General features: G+C 44.6%; 1 long non-coding RNA gene across 5 annotated transcripts in view; it reads right to left on the bottom strand.

The window, feature by feature from the left end:
* Positions 1-18,048, bottom strand: part of LOC116994301 — a 144,477-nt gene that overhangs the window by 50,225 nt on the left and 76,204 nt on the right. For all 5 annotated transcript variants that reach the window (XR_004417448.1, XR_006162949.1, XR_006162947.1 and 2 more), the window contains exon 2: positions 6,848-6,911. This is a non-coding gene — a long non-coding RNA (uncharacterized LOC116994301). The remainder of the gene's footprint in view (positions 1-6,847; positions 6,912-18,048) is intronic.

The following is an 18,048-nucleotide window of genomic DNA, read 5'->3' as shown; positions in this document are numbered from 1 at the left end:
ATAAAGAATTATTTAACAAGCTTCAGGATACACAGGGCTTGGAATACACTATAATAATGTGAGTAATAGGAAATGTGGCTGTTTATTCTCTTAACTAATGAACCAGTGCTAAATCCAGACATAGTAAGATGTCAAAAACTCCAAACCCGAAACTGAAAATAACCCCAACCAATACCTAACAAGCAAGTAGATGTTTTTCACATGAATCTAAACATAAACTTTATCCCTTTAAGAGAATCAGATTCCCATGTGCTCTAACACAAGGTGGTAGAGGAACACACCAGCATGATCTCAGAAATGACTGAGAAGCACCAAAGAGGGAGTTTGAAATCAGGGGATGCTGAATATTCAACAACTCCTTGTGAGGGGAAGGAGACAGCAAGGCAGAGAGCACAAACCTCTACTGCCTGCAAGGGCTTCCTGTGAAGAAATTGTCTTTAGAGTGATGACAACAATGTGCGTGGGCAAGGATTTCTGTGCAAGCAAAACTGACTTATAAGATCACGAGTAGCAGAGTCACTTGATGCTTCCCTTGATGATGGCCCACGTGGACAGCTTTCATTTTCCCAGCTCTTCCAGGTTTTAAGTGATCTCAGTGTTAGTGAATATCACATCCCCTCTGGGCTGGAAAACCTGTGCCAAGAGGGAGTGGTGCCTCTCCAGGCTGACACTGGCACTAAGGGAAGGGAGCAGGTAACACTTCAGGAAAGAAGGAAGTGGAAGGCAGACCAGTTTCTCAGGCAGCTGAAAAGAGTGTTTGGCTCTTTTCACAACAGATTTGACAAGTGTTTTCTGCAGGAAGCAACAAACTGCAGTGATTCCTGTGCCCAGGTGAAGCAGCAATCGTTCCCTCTCCCTGGCTGAAACAAATAAACACAAACCAGCTCTTTTCCAAAGCAGATCCCAACAAAGCCAGCTAGGAGCAGTGAGCCTTCTGCAGCCTGACACCCAATTATTTTAATATCCACTACATCTTTCCCCTCTCAGGGTTCATTGGTTTTTTTTCCTTTAACTTTCTGAAGGCACACAAAGAATTGAATAACCTTTTCTCCGCGTACCTGGCTACAGCCACATCTCTGAGGGGGTCCTTTCGACATTTTAAAGGACCTGAAGTGTGTGACAACATGGCACTGCACTCAAGAATCTTGCCGGGAAACATAATAAGAAGATTTATTTTATTTTTAATATTTGAAAGATTTCAAAAAGCATTCAACTGGATTTCTCACTAAGAGGATGAGTGAAGAGAATCCTTTGTAACTAAGCTGGGAGGCCCAAGTCTTTTATCCATTGTTACACAGTTTTTTCCCCAGGGCAGAGTTAGGAAGGCCTGCAAGCCCCAGCAGCTTAACAAGGCGAGTACACTGGGTGGCTTTTCTGCATTGCCTAAGCTTCTCCCGAGGAAGGAGCTGCTGCAGCCCAGCGGCTCCTGTGCTCATCCCAGGCATTATTTGGGAAGGTCCTGGTGGTAGCAGTGCTCTCCCAGCAGTGACTCTGTGCCTGCAATGCACACACAGCCCCTCAGTGCCCAGACACCTCTGCCTCCTCAGCAAACCAGGAGCAAAACCTTTCCACACAAGATTAGCAGGGAATTGGCACTTGGATTAATCTTTGTGCATTGGACTTGTCCAAGCCACCTCTTCCTGCTGGCTTTTATAAACCCTCACACACAGCTGGTTGGTCAGAGATACCTCATTTCCTGCAGGACAGGCTGTGTACCAGGAGGAAACCAGTAACTGTGCTGCTGACGCCTTTCTTTTCTTCCCTTTTGTACTTTAACGTCTATATGTGAAAACCCTTCAGCCCTGATGCAAATGGGTCGGTGGGTTTTGATCGCATGGACCTAGATATTCCCTGAGCTTGGTTTACAGCAGGGATGGACCCCCTGCCTTTCCCAGGGCTTGGCTGGAAGTGAGAACTTCCCTGAGTGATTCCCAGTAATGTCAGAAGGATCTCAGGGCCTGAGCAGGACACCCAACCCCACAAACTCTTGTTCTAGGACTTGTCCAGCTTATCACAAAGCCCTAAATATGCAAGATCCATGTTGGTTTTATATTTTCCTTGGCAGTGTTTCCCAGCCCTGCCAGTCTCTGTGAGAGGTACAGGAATGATGAGCAGCAGAAGCCCAAGGATTGTCCTGTCCATCTGTGCCTCAATTGAAGCCTCAGAGTTCACCATTCAAAGGTGCTCTCAAATTAAAGGTAAATAAAAGATTAGTTCTAAGTAGTTAAGCCCCTTTTGTCCTGACTTTAATTTGTGGGGCACTAACACAGCAGAAATTTTGAGGGCAAATGTCTTATGTACAAATCCAGAGGCGGAAGAATATGGAGTTTGTAAATAACAACAGCAGTATTTGCTTCCTTGATCCCACTGAAATGGATGGGGTGTGGTTTAGGTATGTGTCAGTGCCATAAGCAGGATATTCTGGGAACTGGGTGCTCCACGTGTCAGTGATGGAGTTATGGAGTGGCAGTGGCCATTTCATGGTTAAAGTTACAGAAGGGGTTTTACTCTATGCTCAACTCTCCTGTTTATGCTCCAACAAAAAGCTGAAGAAATTCCTGAGTCAGATCTGGAGCCATGGTTGAAATTTTACTATAAAACTGGAAAGGGATTCAGCCAGAGACTTTCAAATGATGGCACCCCTGAAAAGACACAGCTCACAAGGACAGACTGCACCCTCCCTGGTTTTCTCACACAGGAGTGAACCTGGGTGTGAGCAAAACTGTTTGGCAAAATTATTGCCCCTCCCAAGCCTCTTCTCCACTAAAGCCCAGCTCTCCTCCTCCAGCCCCACCATTCCCATGGAGATGCTGGAACAACCCAAGAAAAAAGCATCTTACTCATGTGCTGTATTTTAATGTTTATGGTATGGCTTTTTGTATAATAGGAATAATCGCTATTGCTTTGTAGTACACTTACAACAAATAGCTTTTGAGATTGCTCAAACACTTTAGCTGCACTTCAGCTCTTAATCAAACTCAGCAGCTGTTTATTGCAATTACACCATAAAGCAATAGACATTATCCCTTAACTAACTGTCTTATTAATATAGGTAGTTACACAGCTATTTCATAGTTAGTCTTAAATAACCGCTTTTAATTATTTTATTAACATAAATAACCATCTCAATAAATTTAAATTAAATGCATATGTGAGAAAATGCAATTTAAAGCATTGCACAGAATTGCATCTGTTTACAAATGTTTAAATCGATGTCATTGTGTAATTCAATTAAAGTGCAACTTTAATTTATTTCAATTTTTGATGGCCATGAAACACCTAAGACACCAGAACTTCCTAAACATCTCTCCTCTTCTTGTGCCACTGTATTTTCTTGGCAATATTAGTTCGCTGCCAGGCAAATGAAATTTCTCTTTACCCACAAAACTTACAATTTAATAACCCGTTTAATTTTGCTTTCTTCCCATTCCCAAAGCAACAGATGACTGGATTGCATTTTGCCTTTTGGTTTAGTTGTGCAACTGTGATTTCAGTGGAGAACAGGATTTTACTTTCCTGTGCAATGCTGGATCCTCCATGTCTTATGCCATTTGTTCTGCTGGGATCAAGCTCTTTGCCTTCAGCTAAAAAGGGAAGGCAGACGTTGCCTGACCTGGCCTGAAATCCCCTTTTTCTTTCTCAGGGGGGCTGGTTTATTGTTCAGGGGGTTCATCCTACCCCAAAAATCCCACACTGCAGAGGAGGCAGCACGTGCACAGCAGCTTTTATCCCCCAGTGCCACCATGGAATGTGTGTCTGGAAAGGGACCCCAGCCCAGATTAGTGCATTCCATCCCTCATTCCCCAGAAAGCCCTGCCCAGCACACTGGCCTATTCAGATTCTCTTTGGGGGATGAAACAAAAATTTCCTCTCCCTACTCTGCTTTAGATGCCTCCCCCAAAGGATAAAGAGGAAAATGATTGCTGGAGAGCAAGGAGAAAAGGAGAGGGGCTCCTTTCACCCCTCAGAGAGAACAGATGATGTTAGGAAGCACTGGGAGAAACTAAAAGTGGAAAATGTAAGGCAAGAGCAGGGTGAAAATGAGGCTGGAAAACATAAAGATGCAAAAGGAGGTGAGGAGGTCTCACATACTTTCCTGCCAGCTCAAAACTTTTTAATTCTGTAGCTGGTGTAGGGACCTGCCAATGTGAACTGCTACCTCTCAAATCACAGCAAACCCCTCAAAAGTAACTGGGATGTATTGAGAAAAAGGGTTGAAGTCAGGAAAATGTAAAGCAAAATTTCTCTGAGAGTCTTGATTGGGATTCTCAGCAGCTTTATAACCTTCTAAACTGTGGAAATCAAGGCATATTTGGTTCTTGGATGTCACTCAATGCCAAAGATTTTACAGGAGAGCAATGAAGGGAGGAATTTGGTGCAATAATGGTGACTATTGCTAAGTAGCAAAGTCCATCCCATGCCCTGGCTGCTCATCAGAGGACACAATCTCCCTGCAGGGAACGTTTCCAATCAGGCCTCAATGCATTTCCATGCAGGTACACTCCGTGTCAGCAGGAAGGTGCCTCAGTGTCACCAAGCCTATGGAAAGGGGGAACATGGCTGGGACAGCAAAGCTGGAAACAGTAATTTATTGATTTAATACTTCTATCCAAATGCACCAGGTAAAATGAAGGAATAATTACAGGCTCCATCAGAGAGGGGTTGTGATCTGGCAGACACAGCAAGCTCCCCAGGAGACGAGCTCTTAAAACTTTACAGACTCCGCTGGGCAAAGACAGGTGACTCAGTACAAAGGCTTTTTACAGAAAAAAAAATGTAGAAACCCAGAGTGAAAGCAGACATGTTTAAACTTCAGGTAACAGAGAGTGATCAGGGGTTGGATAATTGAAGTTCCAATGTATATTTGCCTACACTGTCGCTCACCTTTGAGCCCTACCTAGGCATCTTGACATTTATGTAGTCTGAAATCCTGAAAGCTCTGAGTTTAGACAACTAAATTGTTGCTTGTCAATTTAGTCTTGACTGAAAGACAGGTGTTTTGTTTCAGAGTAACACTCCTTTCAGACTCCTCTATTCCCAAGCTCACATTACTGAGCTAAGGAACTATCAAAAATGAAATAACTTACAAGCAGGCGAAGACATTTACATACCTCGAACAATGGAATTCTTTGGGCAAAATAGGGATTTTTAATTATTGCTTGTTTTTTGTCATGTGGGATTCTCATCTCTGCCTCTCTGGTGGGAGCTGGAGGAGCTTGGAGGCTTTGAAGGTTCCTACATTTTTGGTACTGCTATGCAGTTTTACAAGCTGAATGCGAAATGCTGTCTGAAATCCAGCTCAGAACCTGAACCAGAATTCTCCAAAAATGCAATTCTGGAAGCAGGTATACAACACACACAGCAGTCCAACGGCAACAGGGAGAGCAAGGGGTACCTGTTAGGCTCATCCTAACTTTCACTCAAAGTGGATCATTATTGCCAGCCTTCATATCATCTCTAACACTTCAGGCTTCTTGGCATTGTGGCAGGGCTTGGACCTCAATCCCTTTATTTATGCCATTAAGTGTGCTGAAGGCAACAGGAGACAGGCTTAATCACAGTGACCTGCCAATAACCTCAGCTGTGACCTGGAGGGATCCCCAGTTTTGGCATAGGTTAAGGGTCTCATCTCATTTAGAACCTTAAGCTGGATTTGAACTGCAGCCCCAGAAGTAAAAAAGCCAGCATTTTTATCTAGGAAGCCACATGGCTCTGGCTCCCTGACTGGTACTTGTGACATCCCAGTATTGGCAAAGCAAGGACATATTAACTGTGTGCTCCAATTTTTGCCCTTAATTATGGCCAGCCAGTCCGAGTTTTCCTTCCTTTCCTTGTTCTTTTTTTTTTAAAGATTTGAGTGACAAAGTGACTATGCATATCATTCCACATTTGAACTGTAAGACTTCAGTATTTCTACCTCTAGTGTGTAATTGGATCAGCTGCCAGTTACAGAAAGGAGCTGGGTGAGTATTAAGTGTGTGGAAAATGAAGAAGAGTCCAAGTGTGAAGGGGAGGAATAATTTGACAAAGCCTGCAGTGAGCTGTACGTGGTTTTCTCGTTCCAAAATGGAGTAGGTTTTGAAGCGCATGAGAAAAAACTGGCTTTGATTTATTAGCTTTGGTTCACAGAATGCCAGCCACAATCCTGGAGCAACTCAAGACATATGGAAAACCACAGTCCCTGCCCCAAGGAACTCACAATACCCACATTATCATGCTGAGGATGGACCAGTGCCAGCCTGAAAACACTCTGCTTTTATCTGGGTCTTGAACAGCCTTGTCAGGCAGGGCACAAAGCTCTGCCAGGGCTGGGCTTGGTGTGCCCATGGTGTGGTGGCCCTCAAACTGTCACACCCAGTGCTCTTCTGTAGGTCCCCACTGCAACACTGCCTCTCTTCAATCTGGAGTCTCCCAAAGAAATCAAGATGATGTAAATATGAAACAATCCAGAATCAACCACAAAAATCCATGGTGAATCTCAGCCCTTTGAAAAGGTGAAGACTGTGCAGTCAGAAAGTGACAGTGTTTCTGCCAGGACAAGAAAGTTGAGTTCCAACACTAAGCACAGATAAGGCAGGATCACAGAAACAGTTCTTTATCCAGCAAGGGTTAAACCATTTAGCAAACCCGCTCAGATAAGAATTGGGAGTCTGAAGGTTCCTGGTCAAACTCTCCTGATGGGACACAAAGCATCCTTCAGTTAGCATCCAAAGATGCATCTCAAGACAACAATGTAATCATGAGGTGGCCAATTTAGAGGATTAGGAGAGGCCTGCAGCCTGAGATCAAGGAGAAGGTCACAACACCCAGAGCAGTTCATGAAAGAAGCAGAAGAAATGGCAATTACCTGGAAATTCCCAGACAGTTGTCCCTAAACTCCAGAAATGCTCCATAAAATCCAGCATGCTGATCTGTAAGGAGTAAGCAAGGAAAAATTATTAGTGATGGAAACAAGAATTACAAACATGCCAGGTGACTGCCCAGTGCTGCCTAGAAGGTGGAGAGAGCAAAAACCAACTCAGATTTGTTACCTCCCAACTCTAGGGGATTACACCTGCTGGTTTGCTGCCCATGGGGACAAACTGAAATCCTGGGATTTGGAAATTCCTTTGCTCTGCCTTCAGCAGTAGCCACTAATTGAGAGGAGCAGTGTCCTAAAGGGCTCCAGGGTTATGGCCATAGAATCAGGTTCTTTCTGGTATAAAAGCCCTGCAGCCAAGTCAATCAGGCAAAAACACAACAAAAAAACATCTCAAAATAATTTCTCTGACTCTCCAAGGGGTTAGGGCATTAAGACACAATACCCTACCTCAAAGGAAGTCAAGATTGGATCAGAACATCTCAGAGAGATAGAGAAGGAGAGATGGCAAGAGGCAGCAGTGTAAAGGTTTTATCAGCATGAGTTGGGGATGACCACATTACTCAGAGGTCACTGTGCTTTCCAGCTGACTAGCAACAGATGAAATAAGGAAAACAACGGCCTCTGCATTTCCAGGTAGCAGCTGCAGCCAAGGCTGCCTTTTCAGTGCCCTTTCAGTGTGGAATATGCAGGCACTGCTCCGAAACCGCCTGACTTCCCATGCCAAAGGGAACCATGCCAAGGGCCCACTGTCAGGGAGGACACCAAGGTAACTTTTGTGGTGTTAGAGGGAGGAAACCTTCAAATGCACTTGGTTTTCCCTACAGCTTGCATACTTCCAGTATTTTCTAATCCTGAGCTAGAAGTACATCAGAGATCCTTGTGGATCTCCAGCAGCAAGGCACCAGGAATGGGTGCCTTTATTGTCCTGACGTCAATTCACAACTGCTACACCACAAAACAGGCACAGTCCTTCATGTCCCACAACAGCAGCCACAACTCAGACTTTGTTACCTAACCAATAAATCAAATCAAGATCCTTTATTTACACCAAAGTGATGCCATTGTGCCAGGCTCTGCACAGACTGTCAGGGACTGCTCCTCCTCCTGGAAGGTGCCAGCTAATCAGATACAGAATCACCCTGAGATGCCCACACCTGAGGGGGAAATTCCTCTGCCATTCCTGACCCTTCTCAAATTAGCAAGAGCTTCTAAGGACAAGGATTTGTGGGATCCCTCTCCTGCCAGGGCTGGATGCACACAGGGCAAAGGAATGCTCTCCTGCTCTCTGCTGAATTCTCTCACCCTGCACTGCCTTGCTGTTTCCTGCACTCAGAGATCTCCTCCTTGTGTTTGAACTCTCTGAATACTCTCTTCAGCTCCACACAAGGAGCCAGAGGCCTTGGTAACCTTCTACCCCAGCAGTTCTTTTCCTGCAGTCAGGAAATTAGCTCTCTTTTTTTGTTTTCCCTTTTTTCCCCCTCATTGTAAAGAACTAGGGGAATTCCCCCTTCCTGTGCCTGGTTTCATGCCAGGCTCTGATGGCAGTGCTTGGTGTCAGCAGCAGAGAAACCCAAGCCATGTCATTCACAAACAACAATGCCACACTTTGTGTAGGTTTTATGTCAATATTTTGATAATTTCAGCTATTCCACATTCTTACTGGTGTTAAGATATCTAGAAAACAATGTATACTTCAAATAATTCAGTAAGCATTGTGATTGGCCTGTGTGAACACTTCTTCCCATAAAAACTCAAATCAGGTAAAACTCTGAGACTTGATTTTCAAGTGATACAAACCCACAAAGATAATGTAATTATTGGTATGAGTTTCATTCTGAAGCGTCCTGGCCCCTGTGTCTCCTCCATATGAGCAGAGGGAACAGAGAGGGAAGGTTTCACAGTCACACCAGGAGATGCTTTTTACCCCACCAGGATTTATAACAATTGGTTTTTTGTTTTTATTTCTTTTTTTGTTTGTTTGTTTGTTTTGTTTAGGGTTTTGGGGGTTTGTTTGTTTGTTTGTTTTTTGGGTTTTTGGGGTTTTGTTTGTTTGTGTTTTTTGGTTTTTTGGGCTTTTTTGTTTTTGTTTGTTTTTTTAAAATGTAATCAACAAGAGAACTCCCCTTTCTGTTGTCCAGCTTTGGAATAGGAGCCTGATTTATATTTTCAGCTCAAAATTCCCCCAAAGTCATGAGAGGATGCGGTGGGAAAGGGATTAGAGAGGAAAGTAAGAGGCATCTCTAATACGTTTTACCAGGATATAGGAAGAAGATAAATATGAGACAAACAAACAAGAAAGTTTAGAAAAGAAGGGGGAAACACATGGAAGGTATAATAAAGGAACCCCATCAGTAGCAACAACGTGGGGCAAAAGAGGACTGAGGGCTATCATGAGTGAGGAAGGGCAAAACAAACCTTTGCAAAGCATGAAAAAAGAAAACCAAATTGCATTTTCAAAAACTAGTGAGAGAAAAAAAAGTCACAAGACAAATAAAACAGGGGGGATTTCTATGAGCATAAAAGCAGAGGTCAGTGCCCATGGTCATTTCCTAAGAAAGGAGGAAGCAGAAGTGAAGGAAAACACCTAAATAGAAAAGACTCCTTAGAAACAAAGGGCACATTGACTGCTAGCCCATGACTCTTTGAAGGTTTGCTATCAGCATATCTCCTGTGATAAATGCCTTCACATGATGCCAGCTCTCTGCAGGCACAACTGCAGCAAATCAGGTCTGCCAGGCCACAAAGTGACAAGGAATCACTTCCCCCATTCCATGTGGTCCATGCACATCCTGAGCAGAAATCCTCAGGAAAGGAGCACAGGGCAGCAGGGCAGGAGTGTTGAGCAGCTCAGAGAACACAAATGGGAACTAAACTGGCAGTCTGGAGCTTCCCTCAAACAATGATTACACAGGCCCATCTCTGACTGAAGCTCCTCATTCCACGTCCTGCTCCTATTGTTCCTTCTTGTGTCTTGGGAACTGGTTTGTCTAGGCAGAAAAAATGCTTCTAGATTGTTCTTGCCACACCCACCAAAACCTGAAAATTGTCCTCTGAATGGCAACAGCATCCACAAAAAGACTGGAATGACAAGAAGATGTTCAGGAGCTGTTTGGTGCCCTGTCATGACAATAACCTCATTAATGAAACCCCCTAAGCTCAAATTCATGTCCCAAACTGCTTTTCGAGTGCCCTGGAGCACAGCTCCAAGCTCAGTTCTCCACGGAGAGAGGAGCACCTGAGCCATCCCACTGACCTGAAGAGCTATGGTAGCGATGTGCAAGCCCAGTGCTGGGCAGGGATGGGGCTCCATGGAAGAATGGTGGATGGAAAGGCTTCATTTTAAAAGTAAAAACGTATGGGTGACCCTCAGAATTTACGCAGAAGCTTGATGGGGTTAAAAGTTGTGCCAAGAAACCCCCAGGCATTATCCTGCATGTGTGCAAATGCTTTTCTCTTGCCATCCCATCAGTGGGGTTCTGTGATTAGCACTAATAATTTCAAAGGCATTATTCTGCCTATTGATCAGAGCCCCATTCTGGGAGGGAGAGATTCACAGACACTGCAAGTTGGATCTGCAATGTGTATGTGCACATTGACTTACAACAAAAGAACCACAGCCAGCCCTCTGTTTATCAGTAAAATCCAGTTGGATCCTGTGGTATCACCAAAGGACAACAGCCTGGCCCCAAAGCCTCAATTCCACAAACTCCCACATGGTGCTGCCACAAAGAGGAGGCTGAGCAGGTCGTGCCCACATCCTGCAGCCTTTACTCAGACCTCAACTGGCATGGAAGCATTGCCTTAACTCACCACAGCACCTTCACTACAAGCACTTCTGTCCACGCCATCTTTGCCAAAATAAACGCTGCTTTGGTTTGGGGGCATTTGGTTTGTTTGTTTTGTGGCTGGGGTGGGGAAAACAAATGCAGGGTAATTTTTTTTTAATAGCAAAAAATGTGGATAGAAATACACATTTGTTTTTTGGTTTTATTTTTCTGGAACAGACAGCAAAGAAACACAGAACAGCCTTTTTCTGTCCCCCCACACCCTTGCTCTGTACACCACTCCTGCTTTAAGATTAACTGTCGGTCTGTGCTACCCTTGAGGCCAGCCATTCTTTGGATTTGGTTATTATATCAAGGTGCATTTGTGCTTCTAAATGGGCAGCTGTACTGTAAATGGAGCACAAAAGAGCAAAATTCAGCCTGCTCCAGTGTGGGTCCAAAGCCTGGCGTGTCTGTGATGCTGTAGCCTTTTGTTTCAAATGCAGATAGATAAACTACAGCCTTTTTTCCATGACGGTTATAATGCAGAATATGAAAAACTCTTGGGATGGTTTAAGCTGCAGGGTATTCTCCCAGAGTTCTGTCCAAAAATAATCTAGTAAAAATGTGGACAGAGAACCATCGACCTCTGCTTTCCCCCGAACATATGCAGCTCTGATCAGTCTGGTATTTCAAGAAAAACAAGGTCCTGAACCCTAATCCTCAGACACATAACAAAGCGCACTTCACAGCTGTGATGCACAGCTACTATCAGCTCCGAGGCCTGAGTGGGTCCCAAGACAATGCCTCCTTTATCACCCAGAGGACAAATATCTAGACAGCAATATTTTCTGCTTGAATGCTTCAAGCATCTCTCGCAACTCCTGACTGAAAGAGAAAACTGAGCTGAGAGTGTTTGCTGAGTGATTATTTTAATTTACTACTTGATGTAAATCTAAATGAACTGACATCCAGCTTGAGATGGACAGAAAACAATCATTGTGAAAAAAGAAAGAAGGCTAATATTACAATATCATTTGAGTAGCACAGGTTTAGGCAACTTTAGCACTGGCAATGTAATAGATAGTGAGGCACGGTTTGCATTTCCTTTTCTTCACTCAATTACCATAATAAGTTCTGTAATTTTAGGGCTGTTTATTTATCAGGCGACGATAACAAAGACGCTCAGAACACGGTGTCTGAATGCAATAGTGCAAAGCAGCCCAGTGATGGCCCCTGCCTGCAGAGGGATTGCTGATTCCCACACACCTGATTATCCCTGTGTACCTGTGCTCAGACCCAGCAATATCCCCCTTTTTGCTAATTGCCAAAATAGCACACGCTCAGCACCTGGCTCCAGGCAGAGCCAGGCAAAGGGGCAGCAAAGGAAGGAAACTTCCTGGTGAAGTTCTCCAGTGCTTTAAAAACCTGTCAAGTCGCTCTGCTGAGCTTTCTGGTAGGAACAATAGATTTGGGACCTGGCCTGCCTGCTCCAGGGAATCTGTCACTGCTGCTCTCTGATCTGGGCTTCCAGTGTTTGATGGCTGCTCAGTGTCACAGAACAGCTGGAGGAGAGGCACCCCGGCTGCGCAGGAGACGGAGGGGAAAGCACAACAAACAAAAAGCCAAAGCAGAGGTTTCTTTGTGGGGCAGACACAAAGACGTGGCACCTGCGGCGTGGTGCCCTGCACTGAGAGGAACAGGCACTGCTGTGCCAGCACCCACGCCCAAGGAATGCCAGGGAGGAGATGCAACACAATCCCATGGGGAAGTCCAGCAACAGCTCCCTCCCAGGGGGTTCACCATCCCCTCACGGCATTTTTCCAGTAGAGACCACCTCCAGGGGCCCCTCCAGTGGCGCCACCAGTGTGGATGAGCCTCAAACCCATCACTCTGTGCCTCTCTCAGGACATCAAAGCCCCTGTTGCACTCCCAAGGATGACTGAATGACAACTCTTCATTACACCCTGAGATGCTTGTGTCAGTTTTTGGGGGGTTTGTGGTTGGGAAGACTGATCTACATGCCTGATTTCTTGCACATTGCCTTAGAAGTATGAACCTAATTTGAAACAAAACTCACAGGGTAATGTCCATTTTGCATATACCAAAGATCAATGGAAAAATCCCATGATGGAATAAAAGGAGTTAAATGAAAATGGAACTCAATGGGTTTCTGAGAAACTCAACAGCCTGGAGGTTTTGGAAGAATACCAGGCCTTCCTATGCAATGGCTTGAACCACTACCTTAAAGAAATCTCTGCAGTTCCTTCTTAAATTCTACAGGAGGCTCAAAAGCACGTCGGAAATATTTTTACTCTGTACCATAAGATGTTTTTCATCAGAGTAACATGCCTCTTAACCCATAGCCATATATTCAATTAAATTGCATGGGCATATGTGTGTTTATTTACATAATGTGTAAATGTATAGCTGGGTATATATAAACAAAAGGCTTTGCTAACAGGGAGGAACACACATGGCGGTGTAATTTGTGTATACGCACACTGTGCGACTGCAGCCGCTCACGTCAACACCATCCATCACCTGTATTCACCAAAACCCCGGCAGCTCTGCTCCACACACTGCCTACAAGTCCACCACCATGATAATCTCCTTCCTCAATTAATTAAGGACAATTTAAATATTTTAAGTGAATTACATTAACATGACAAAACAGCACCAGTGAAATTGTGGGGCTGCGAGGAGGAGGAAACCTGTGACAAAGTCCCTCTTTCAGCACAGTTGTGGAGAAGGATCTCACAAATTGACAGTGTACATTATGCACAGCCTAGCTGTGGACATTTTCTGTCAAGCACTTAAACAGAAAGACACAACAACGGCTCCAGCGTGAAAAAGGAATTATCTGTGGGGGACTGGTCCTCGCTAAGGGCAAGTTTGACAAGTCCAAGCAGGCACCTGGAGCAGCATTTAAAATAACCCTGCCACACCAAAGAAGTTCATCATGAAGCCCTGTCTAAATTACTGTGGGTTTGCACAGAACCTCCATTAACTGCCCTTATGGAGAAACACTATTAGTCTACTGAAAAGAGTATTTTTTACCTGCCCCTGTCAAATATTGCTCCAGTAACAAGGCTCCAGATACATGGCATGGAACATCACAGATGAAAATTAACTTTTTTTTGTTAGTTCTGTGGGGCTTCTTACAACAGATCTGAAATTTTACATTCAGGACTCAGCAGCAAAATAACGTTTTCCCTTCTAGGGACAAAATTCTACAAGGCAAGTTTTGGAGAAATCCAGCTTGTATTTATATCCTCCCCATGCAGCCACCACGGATCTCGCACTCCTTCCACTGATGAAGTGACTGATTAACACATCCCCTTCCTGGGATTTGCAAATTAAAGGCTGGATCCTGCCACACTCCTGCCCGTGAGTCAGCCTCAAGCACAGGAGCAGCCCCCAGCAGGAGCAGGGATCAGGCCCTTCCAAAAGCAGCAGAGCTCCATGAGCCCCTCCATGTGCCTCGAGAAACAGCCTCGTGCTGATGGAGAACATCCAAACTCAGGTTACTTGTCCCACGGATTTGGGAGGGATCTGGGACTTGCAGGAGTACAAGCAGGTCATGGTGAGAGCACAGACCTGTCCACAGAAAGACCTGAAAGTCCTCAGAGCTCCTGCTGCTCTTTCTCCACCAACCTCAACTGTGCTCAGCGTGTGATGTCATGTTGTACATCAAAGCAGGAACTGAAATTTCCTGAAAACCCAAATTCTGGCTGAAACCCCCCTGTCAACGAGAAGGGGAGGACCAAGCACCCCACTCCTGGGAGAAGAGGGATTGCTTACCCAGGGGAAAAAATCCAGGGTGCCAACATTTCACTGTGAATACTGCACTGCATTTCCTGTTGGCAATTCTTAGCTGTAATTATGGAAACTATTGCAATTAGGTTATTCTAATTATGAAAATCTATTTCCTTTTAAAGATTTCAGAGCAACCTTTTTTTTAAATGAAAAAGAACACATAAAAACACTGAAATCCTTTGAATTCCTTCTCGTGCCACAGAATCTGAGCACAATTTATCTAGATAAGTTTTAATTATAGCCTTTCCAGAAAGACAGTAGTCTGTATAAATAAAAAAGAAATATAATTGATAAATGTAGTCAGATGGTACCAGGTTGTTTAAATAGACCATTAAGCTCAAAATGTCTAAAGTTAAATTAGATTGTATTCTCTTTCACCTAGGGCTTTTGTAAGGCACAACTGGCATGTATAGTCTTGTCCACATTAATTTTTACTGCCACGGTCAAAAAGCAGCATAAGTGTGCAGCTTGTGTAGAATTTTCTGTCTTTACTTGACGTGATCATAGTGGATGAATTAGCTCCCTTGGTGCAGAGAGTGAAAGAAGGTTAGTTGAGGGAAATAAGGAATTTTCAGAGGAAAGAAAAAGTTTGAGGGAAACATATGGTTTAAATGCTCTAGCCTATTTCAGATCAAGCTGAGAGAGTTGAGATCTGTTGGTTCAGAGATCCAGTTCACTGCACATTCCTACTGTGCCTGCCTACTAATTGCATCCCATGTTTGTCAATCAAATATTTGCAATTAACAAAAATATTCCCTTAAGAGACATATAACAGAGGCTGCTAAAGATCCATTGCTTTGCTATTAGACTTGGCTCCAAAAAAATAAAAAAAAGGTCTTTAGCAATATTCTGCTGATGATGACACTGCCAGACACTTCCAGTCAAAACATTAACAAGCAGAATAGGTGGCATGGGGGCTTTTCAAAGAGATTTTTTTCAAAGAAGAAAAACTTTGATCTTAGTGTTTCTGACCCATCCTCCACCTCTGATTCTTCAATCTACAAGTACATATAGTGGTTTAATTTCACTCAGTGCATAACTTGCCTAAGGAGAAACGTTGATCTAGATTTTTTTTTTATTTAACTCCAATTTAACTGATGCTCTAAAGCTGGCCTATCACTGCATAATGCACACTCACACGAGGTTTCTAAGCAGGAACTGAAGAAAGCAGACTAGAATAATAAGAAATGCGCAAGGTTCAGAGGAAACATTAATTTGTAAATAGGTAGAAACACCAGTAATTTGTTGGGAATTGAAGACCTTCTGTATGAAACAGTGAAGCTTAGCAGCTGTGCACTGCTGTTTTATAAATCAATATTACATCTGAAGGAGGTGTTTGAATGCTTGTATCATTGTGGTTTGAGTCAAACAAAGTTCTGTGATAAGAAACGATCAAACAAAACAAACAAAATCCCTTCCCTTGTCTCGCCGGATAAATTCCAAACATAATTCCACAAGAGGGATAGAACATTGAAATCATCCACTTTTTGATAATTGCATAAACCCCTCAGTCACAGGAAGATGATTGGATTGGTGCTGGACTATTGTATTCTCAAAGCCACGGCTCATGCCAGCGGAGAGCTCCTGCGGAACGATAACAGCGGCGGCATTTTCCGTGTGACCTGTGGTGGGCTTCAAACCCCATCCCAGCCAAAACACCGAGCATGACTGGGACTGGGGGACTCCAGCCTTCCCTTCCACCTCCACACTAATTCCTTCAGTGCCACGAGAAACCTCTTATCCTCCCTGCTGCACTTGCTGCTGCTAAATACAGAGGAGAAGGCACAGCCAGCGAGCGCTCCAGCCAAGCCTATCCAAGGGAAAATGTGCCAGCGCAGCCCGGCAGGTACAGCTTGATTTGCAGATTTGCCTCGTGTCAACACAGCCTGCACCTGCAAACAGAACCTTTCTCCTGCCATCTTCCAATTCTCCCACAGAAAATGAAGCAGAATCCCCGCAATGTTAATGATTTTCCCAATCAGACGTGATCTAAAATGCTGCGTGCCCCCATGAGTGACATTGCTTCCTTTCCTCAAAGGCTGTGAGTAATCATGAAATGTTCTGAAGGCACAAAGGAGCTGCCTTCCCTCGCCTTTTCTTTATCTTTATAAACCATTTCCTTAATTTAGGCAGTGGCTTAAAAAAACCTCGGCATCACAAAGCCGTGTCTTTGGGGCTGTAACGCTCGCAGAGAATGGGCAAAGAGACAGCGTTTCTCATCACCCACCAAGCCCAGTCTCGGGAGCCTCAGGAAAGAGAGGGAGTTGGGAGAGCCTGCAAAGCAATATCCTGGGAGACATCTGCTGGCCACGCCGAGCTCCGATCCCCCACTGCCGGCACTGGCACTGGGGCTCTGCCTTGGAGAGCCAAGGGGCAACTCGGTGGTCACACAAATCACAGCAGCGCAGGAAACAAGGATCAACCAACAGCCCTGCCTTTGGGCTCCATAAAGGATTTAGCAACATCCTTATTGTCTGCCTGATTGCGAAAGGAAGCAAATCCATCCCCGCGACTGCAGGGAGGTGCAGAGGCTGAGCAGCAGCCCGTGGGCACCACTCCAGCCCAGTGACCAGGGCCACTTCCCTGCCACTGCTGGATCAACACGCTCCAGAGCTGGCACTGGCATCCCCCAGCTGCTCTGTGCCCCTCGCGAGGCTCCGGGCAGATAAAGCAGGACACAAAGCTGGGCGGCACAGGGAGCACAGGGAGCACAGGGACAAGGCACAGCCTGGCCAGCCTGCACATGGCTGCTGCTGCTGCTGCTAGAAGGGTTATAATCACAGGCTTGCATCGAAAAGCCCCGTTTGTAAACACCCAGCTCTCGTTTTGCAGGGGGTTGTCAGATTACAGAATTTTATCATCAAGTTTGAGGTGGGAAAAGAAGAGGAGGAGATGGAGGAGGAGGGTATTTTTGTTCCTGTCCTTCATTTCCTGATAAGGAGACACTTTTGATCCAAGAGATTTTTTTTTCTTTCTTCTTTTTTGTTTGTTTTTGTTTAGGGTTTTTTTGTTTTGGTTTGGTTTTAATCTGGTAGCATAAACTCGTTTCACAAGATACAGGTGTTTGAAAAATTTAAGAAGTTCTGTGGTTTTGTATTCCTGGGCTCATTGATGAGAAAGCTTACACGTGATGGCATGGTGAGCTGAAGCAATGATTAAAAGGCTACTGCATATGCTCTTCCCAGCTGAGTTGTTGTTTTTAGAGCACACAGAAAGTGTCGGCACCAGCTGCTAATAAGCTCTTTTGCGACTCTAACATCATGATCTGATCACCCCAGAAGTGCAGAGTGGGAGCTGAAGAACTTGGTCTCAGCAATTTGACAAAAACATCCCTGACATATTTCAGCTACTGTGGAAAGTTTGTGACACTGAAAGGAAATGAAAATGCGTGTGGAAGGTTGAACGGGAACGTGGGGCTTGTGCTTGTGTGCACATGAGATTTAAAGCCATAGGCAGAGCAGGGCCATGTGTGTTTTCAAAGGCACAAATGGGAATTAGACACACAACTTCCTCTGACTTCCAGTGAAAGAACTACCCCTCGTGCCTTTGAAATTCTCCCCCTTTATTTACTGTACCTTGGTAAAACCAGGGCTGAAAACCTGG

This window comes from Catharus ustulatus, chromosome 3 (assembly GCF_009819885.2).
Source record: "Catharus ustulatus isolate bCatUst1 chromosome 3, bCatUst1.pri.v2, whole genome shotgun sequence".
Classification (NCBI taxonomy): domain Eukaryota; kingdom Metazoa; phylum Chordata; class Aves; order Passeriformes; family Turdidae; genus Catharus; species Catharus ustulatus.
The sequence above is the reverse complement of the archived record's forward strand: the minus strand, read 5'-3'. Positions and strand labels throughout refer to the sequence as shown.